Source organism: Oryctolagus cuniculus, chromosome 1, assembly GCF_964237555.1.
Source record: "Oryctolagus cuniculus chromosome 1, mOryCun1.1, whole genome shotgun sequence".
NCBI lineage: Eukaryota > Metazoa > Chordata > Mammalia > Lagomorpha > Leporidae > Oryctolagus > Oryctolagus cuniculus.
The window spans coordinates 163,580,807-163,588,102 of record NC_091432.1 but is presented as its reverse complement, the minus strand read 5'-3'; the positions used below and the strand labels follow the sequence as shown (position 1 = coordinate 163,588,102).

Below are 7,296 nucleotides of genomic sequence, written 5' to 3'. Positions count from 1 at the left end.
GTCAACTGAGAATTTACCTGGGTACTAGAAGGGACACTAAACCATCACTAGCCAAAGAATGCCCCATGCAGAAAAAAAAAAAAAATCAGGGAACTGTTGGATGTCACAGCAAACAGTCAAACTCACATTGGATGCTCAGTTTTCTTTCTAAATACAGCTCTCTCAGTCCATTTAGTGTTACTGTAACAGACTGCTACAGACCCAGTGAACAACAAATAAATTTGTTTTTCACAGTTCTAGAGATGGGAAAGCCCAAGATCATGGGGTTACATCTAAGGAGGGCCTTCTTACTGCAATATCCCATGGTGGAAAGTGGAAGAGCAAGGAATGGAAAGGGTGAGAGACAAGAGAGGGCTAAGCTCAATTTCATATACTCTTGCAATTAAAAACACACTCCCACAAAACCAACAGCAGCCCAGCCATGAGGGCTCTGCCTATCTTCAAGCTCTGTTGCCTTGGAGGTTAAGTTTGCAACACCCAAAGCACAACAACAAGTTAAAATACTTAAAGGCATAAAGGACCATCAAATAATTACCCTCCTGAAATGTCCACATATCTCCAACTAACCTCTCTTGCAGACATACTTACTAATGGGAATTAGGTATTATCTACACAAAAAGAGTAAATGGCTGTACCAGCAACCCAATGAGAAGGGCAAAACTCCAGTTTAACCTCTATTAAATAGGTCTTTAAACCTATGTTAGAGTCAGCAGTGGTGCCAGCATGTTATGTTCTCTGGGTTCTAGTGAGGTGCTATGACACAATACGTTGCCTTCTTGGATTCAGGAGCTTCTGTTTTCTGTTCTAGAAGGCACAGATGGGAGGGGCTGGGCTAGTGCATGATAGAATCTTTGCAGTGGATCTCTGTGCATACCATCCCCAACAATTGTATTGTACACAATTTTCTTTTGTTGTGCTAATTTCAGGCCTTCCAGAGGTTTGCTGTTTCGCATTGAGAAGCTTACAGGTGATGTTCTGGGACTGAAGGAATTCTCCCTCCCTAGCAGTCTATTTCTTCTATAGCACTTACAATACCTGTATAATCTTGGGTAATTGCTTGAATTCAATAAATAGTTCACACATGTTAATGGGATTTTTTCAGCAGTCTAAGCCACATCGTGAAATCTGATTTCTTCCTCTTCTCAACCCCCCACCCCAACCCATTGTAAGCAGGCCATGCAATGTTTGCCACATCCCTCTGTTTACATGGGCCTCCAATTATAGCTTGAGCATGTTCACGCTCCTGGGCACTCCAACAGGTGTATAATTGTGTTATGCTGCACAATGCTGTCCAAGAGATTTCCCAACTTAATTATGATACCTTTAGATACCACAGATACTCTGTTCTGGGCAAAATGTACATGCCAAAATGGCCCAAAGAATTTTGTCAAAGTAGGCTTCATCTACAGAAGCAATAAAATTCAGTATGTTGTAGTTGATATTTTTCATTCTTGGTTTCAATCTTGAAATTTCCAGAACACACAAACACATATGCGAATGCACGCACACATACTCACACTGGGCTACTTCAAACAATTCATGGAAAATGGAATTTCAAAATAAGTTTATTTGGATCCAAAAATTTTTCAAATTTATGCACATGAGTCGGCTTAAAAAATCTCAAGTAAAAAGTATGAGGAAGGATGGAAGCATGGGATGAATCACTCTGCTCTTAAATCTCTACTTATGAAATACTGGAAATTTGTTCACCTTATATAAGTAAAAATTGAAAAAAAATAAAAATAGAAAATAGCTATGAAGTTATTTAAAAATAATTTGTACCATAAGATACTGATCTTTTTATTCCATTTTCTAAGAACTTCTTGAAATACAGAAATACTTGCACATTTGTATACATGTGCACAAATACTTGTATACATGTACACAAATATGTGTATAATTATTCTTTCTCCCTATTCCCAAAAACCAAGTAAGACCCGGTATAGTTTAAGAAAGAGATATCAGAAGGTCTTTGGCTATGTTATGTGTATTGGACCCACTACATTAAATTACAACTGATCAATTATTCAATCTTACTGGCATTCTTCTGCCTCTCTGACAACTAAATTTGCAAGATGTCTCCCAAGCTACATTAATCTTAAATTCCAACCCAGTTTATCACTCATCACCTCAGATGAGAGAATAGACAATGACATCTGCTGCAACGCTGAGTAATTTCTCCTCGTGACTCAGCCCTTAAGTGGCAATAAATGTGTTTCTGGCATTAAGGACCACTCAAATGTGGTCGTATTAAGCTCTCTTGTGTGAGTGCAATACATTTTTATTTGAAACTAACAGCAATCATCATATGAGAGATGGAGCATTTTCCCAGGTTATCAAAAAGTTGATTTATAGAAGTTATGCCTCAATTCTTGTACAGTTTGCACTGAGGACCATGATATTATAAAATCAATGAATGACTGCACTGAGTTAAATTCCTGAGCTTCCCAAATAGAAAATGCAACTCAGTTTGGTCGGAACTTATTCCTACTAAATTTTTTACTGTACAGTTAACAATTGTTTATTAAGCTAAAATAGTTTACTGAGGAAAAATTTAAAATACACCTCTAGAGATCTGTGTTCTGGTCCTGATCACTCACGACAACTTACGTGAGCTTGGTCAATCGCTTAATTTCTTTTGACCTATATCCTCACTGATAAAATGACTGGTTGTACCTCACAGCATAGTTTCAAATGTGCTAACAGAATGGAAACCAACCTTTAGGAAGTTAATAACAATTGTTATTTCCATACAGTCATTCTGATAGTCTCAAGTTATTGCAGGCAGTATCTGCAAGTGTCAAAAGATCATGAACTCTCAAAGAAGACTGCCCAAAGAAAAACTCCAGCTCCACCCCTACCATGGGTGGGAAAACAGGCAAGGCATTTAATCATACATCCATAAAATGTGGGCCACATAGCATCTAGTTTTTATGGATCTAGTAAAGGTAAAATGAGCTAAAACCTATAGAAGTCTTAGACAATTCCTAGGGCATTCTATAAATGTTTGTTTTAATGTTTTCACAGGAATCTAAGAATCTCTGAAATAAAGTAGAGAGTCAAAAAAGAGACAATAAGAAAGACATACATATCCTACCTTGCCATTTGGCACTAAGTTCAAAACTTGCCAACCAGACAAACCAGACAGCAAGCCAGACAGCACCACCACATGGGAGAAGGCACTAGGTTCACCTGTTTGTGTGTGAGCTTGTTTTAGTGACACTCAGACAGACTAACTTCTGCATGGGTTCCAACGATAATGAGGGTGGGAAAAGAGCATATGAAAAGGGGAATGTTCAAAATGTGATTTTGTTGCATGTTCTTGATGAGCTTTTCCCTTGGTTAAATTTGCTTGTCAGCTGCATATTAAAAATGAAAGCAAAAAGATGGCAGTAGTTTAAGTCTAAAATTAAATTAATACTCAATGTCCAGTTATAATAAAATTCAAGTGTTTGGCCTAGTGGTTAAGATACTAGTTAGGACATCCACAGCCTACTTCAGAGTGCATGGTTTTGATTCCCAGGTCCAGCGTCTGACTCCAGCTTTTGACTATAGTTTCCTGCTAATGAAGACCCTGGGAGGAAGCAGCACGGCTCAAGGAGTTCAGTCCCTGTCACCCATGTTGAATACCTGGATTCAGTTCCCAGCCCATAGGTTTGGCCCTTGCCCATTCCTGGCCATTGTGGACATCTGGGTAGTGTGCCAGCAGATGGAAGCATTCTGTCTCTCAAATAAATAAATAAATAAATATTTTTCATAAAGTTATTTTTTAAAAAGTATTCAGTGGAAAGGGACTGAAAGGTGTTGGCCACTTTGGCGGTAGAGGCCCGTATCTGTCCATCACAGTCTTTTCTATCCTTTGAACACACAGCTGCACCATATTTCACAACAACCCTCTCTTCTTGGATATAGTTTTGAGTCTAAAATTTCTCCAAAGAAACATGAATAGAAATGATAGCAGGATTAATCCTTTATCCTCTTTCCCCTTCAGCTCATTACAATATTGATTTCCAGAATCGGGTGACCAAAAACATTACTGGGATTTTTCTAGTTTTAGCACTGCAAGTCTTATCCCAGGAAACCCTTTCATACCATGAAAACTGAGATGTTTCTTACTTGATCCCAGGGTGACATCAGAAGCTATATGCTGCAGATATATATGATAGAGCCACCATCAAAGTGAATCCCCTGAAGACCAATAGTGATGAGAGCTACCATTTTAGCAAGAATGAAACAAACTTTTGTTTCATTTTGCGTGTTTATTTTATTTCTGAACTTTCACATTACAGTGGATTGACCTCACACAATACACTTAAAGGAGAAAGCAGAGCTATATCCAAGTAAAACTGTAAGAAAGAAATTGTAGTAACAACAGAATAATAGATACAGATAAATAACTAAAGGGGAAATGACAAGAGAGAAGTGGAGAGACTGAAGCAAACAGAGGAAAGTAAAAAGGTAGGAACAGGAAGGAAGTTATTAAGGTAACTAAAGTATGGGTCTCTTCTTAGAACTGTACCTACAAAAATACATTAAACCTTTTCTCTTTATATTAATAAACTTTTTAAAAAATAATCCTGATTTAAAGATATTCAGGTTATGCTTTTTAAAAAGAAAATAAGTGACAAGGACTGACATAGGACCTCAGGTATTGAGAAGAGGTCTGCTTCATGGCTTTGCTATTACCTGTTCAAGCATGCACTTGAAAGAACACCATGACAAGAGCAGAGAGCTACATATCTTCCTGAACTGTTCATAATCAAAGATGATGCAGGGAAAACTACCATGTCTTTGTTTCTTGAAGTAGAAAGTTGCAAACTAATAGCCAGTAAGAATATATCTCTTACTTGCATTGCATTTTTCTTAACTTTTTTATTTGACAGAGTTAGAGAGAGAGAGAGAGAGAGAGAGAGATGGATGAAGGTCTTCCTTCTGTGGGTTCACCCCCGAAATGGCTGCCATGGCCAGAGCTACGCTGATTCGAAGCCAGGAGCAGGGTGCTTTTCTTGGTCTCCCATGCGGGTGCAGGCACCCAAGCACCTGGGCCATCCTCCACTGCCCTCCCGGGCCTCAGCAGAGAGCTAGACTAGAAGAGGAGCAACCAGGACTAGAACCCAGCGGGATGCCGGTGCCACAGGGGGAGGATTAACCAAGTGAGCCACAGTGCCGGCCCCACATTTTTTTTTAACTTTTTAAGAAAGATATATTTATTTATTGAGATGTCAGAATTACAAAGAGATAGGGAGACACAGAGGGAAAAGGACAGAAAGAGAGTTCCTTCATCTGCTGGTTCACTTCTAAGATGGCTGCAATGGCCAGAACTGGACCAAAGCCAGGAGCCAGGAGCTTCATTCGGGTCTTCCCATGAGTGTCAGGTGTCCAAGGATTTAGGCCATCTTCTACTACTTTACCCAGGCCAGCAGCAAGGAGCAGGATCAGAAGTGGAGCAGCCAGGATGTGAACTGCCACCCAAATGGGATGTTGGCATTGCAGGTGGAAGCTTTACCTGCTATATCACATGCCAACCCTTTGTAAACTTTTAATTTGGAAAACACTTAGTCTAGGTAGGCATTCTGCATATAAGCCACAACATTCACTTCTCATACACACATGTGCATGTATACACATTCTCTCTCTCTCACACGCACACACACACACACACACACACACACCTTACTATACATTGTTCTTGGCTCAATGACCCCTACCTTACACCTTACACAAAAATCCACTCAACATGGATTAAAGACCTAAATCTATGACCTGACACCATCAAGTTACTAGAGAACATTGGAGAAACCCTTCAAGATATTGGCACAGGCAAAGAATTTCTGGAAAAGACCCGGGAGGCACAGACAGTCAAAGCCAAAATCAACTATTGGGATTGCATCAAATTGAGAAGTTTCTGTACTGCAAAAGAAACAGTGAGGAGAGTGAAAAGACAACCGACAGAATGGGAAAAAAATATTTGCAAACTATGCAACAGACAAAGGGTTAATAACCAGAATCTACAAAGAGATCAAGAAACTCCACAAAAACAAAACCAACAACCCACTTAAGAGATGGGCCAAGGACCTCAATAGACATTTTTCAAAAGAGGAAATCCAAATGGCCAACAGGCACATGAAAAAATGTTCAAGGTCATTAGCAATCAGGGAAATGCAAATCAAAACCACAATGAGGTTTCACCTCACCCCGGTTAGAATGGCTCACATGCAGAAATCTACCAACAACAGATGCTGGCGAGGATGTGGGGAAAAAGGGACACTAACCCACTGTTGGTGGGAATGCAAACTGGTCAAGCCACTATGGAAGTCAGTCTGGAGATTCCTCAGAAACCTGAAGATAACCCTACCGTCCGACCCAGCCATCCCACTCCTTGGAATTTACCCAAAGGAATTTAAATTGGCAAACAAAAAAGAGGTCTGCACCCTAATGTTTATTGCAGCTCAATTCACAATAGCTAAGACCTGGAACCAACCTAAATGCCCATCAACGATAGACTGGATAAAGAAATTATGGGATATGTACTCTTTAGAATACTATACCGCAGTAAGAAACAACGAAATCCAGTCATTTGCAACAAAATGGAGGAATCTGGAACACATCATGCTGAGTGAAATAAGCCAGTCCCAAAGGGACAAATACCATATGTTCTCCCTGATCGGTGACGACTGACTGAACACCAAGAGGGAAACCTGTTGGAGTGAGGTGGACACTATGGGAAATGGTGGCTTAATCAGCATAGCCCTGACTGTTAATGAACAACTAAATACATTATCCCTCTTAGTAGTTTTTTTATCTGTTCTACTTAATATGACTGGTTTAGATCTGTAATTGATGCACAGTTATTCTTAAGTGTTGAAAATTAACTGAAATGTGATCCCTGTTGAACATGGTGGTGGGAATGGGAGAGGGAAGAGATGTATAATTTGGGACATGCTCAGGCTGACTTGCCCCAAGTGGTGGAGTTGGAAGCATACCAGGGGATTCCAATTCAATCCCATCGAGGTGGCATGTACCAATGCCATCTCACTGTTCCAGGTGATCAGTTTCAGTTCACAGTTGGTCATGGTGGAGGGACTGGGAGTCAAAGGGAGCAGATAGACAAGTCTAGTACCTGCTAACGCTAACCAATGGAGTAAATAAAGGGGAGAGTGATCCAACATGGGAAGTGAGATACTCAGCAGACTCATAGAATGGCAGATGTCCTAAATAGCCCTCTGGCCTCAGAATCAGCCCTAAAGGCATTCGGAGCTGGCTGAAAAGCTCATGAGAGTATTTCAGGCATGGAAA

The 7,296-nt window shown here is 40.0% G+C and overlaps 1 protein-coding gene across 14 annotated transcripts in view; it reads right to left on the bottom strand.

Annotated features, from left to right (window-relative positions):
* Positions 1-7,296, bottom strand: part of LOC138844174 (uncharacterized) — a 411,900-nt gene that overhangs the window by 84,335 nt on the left and 320,269 nt on the right. The window lies entirely within an intron of this gene.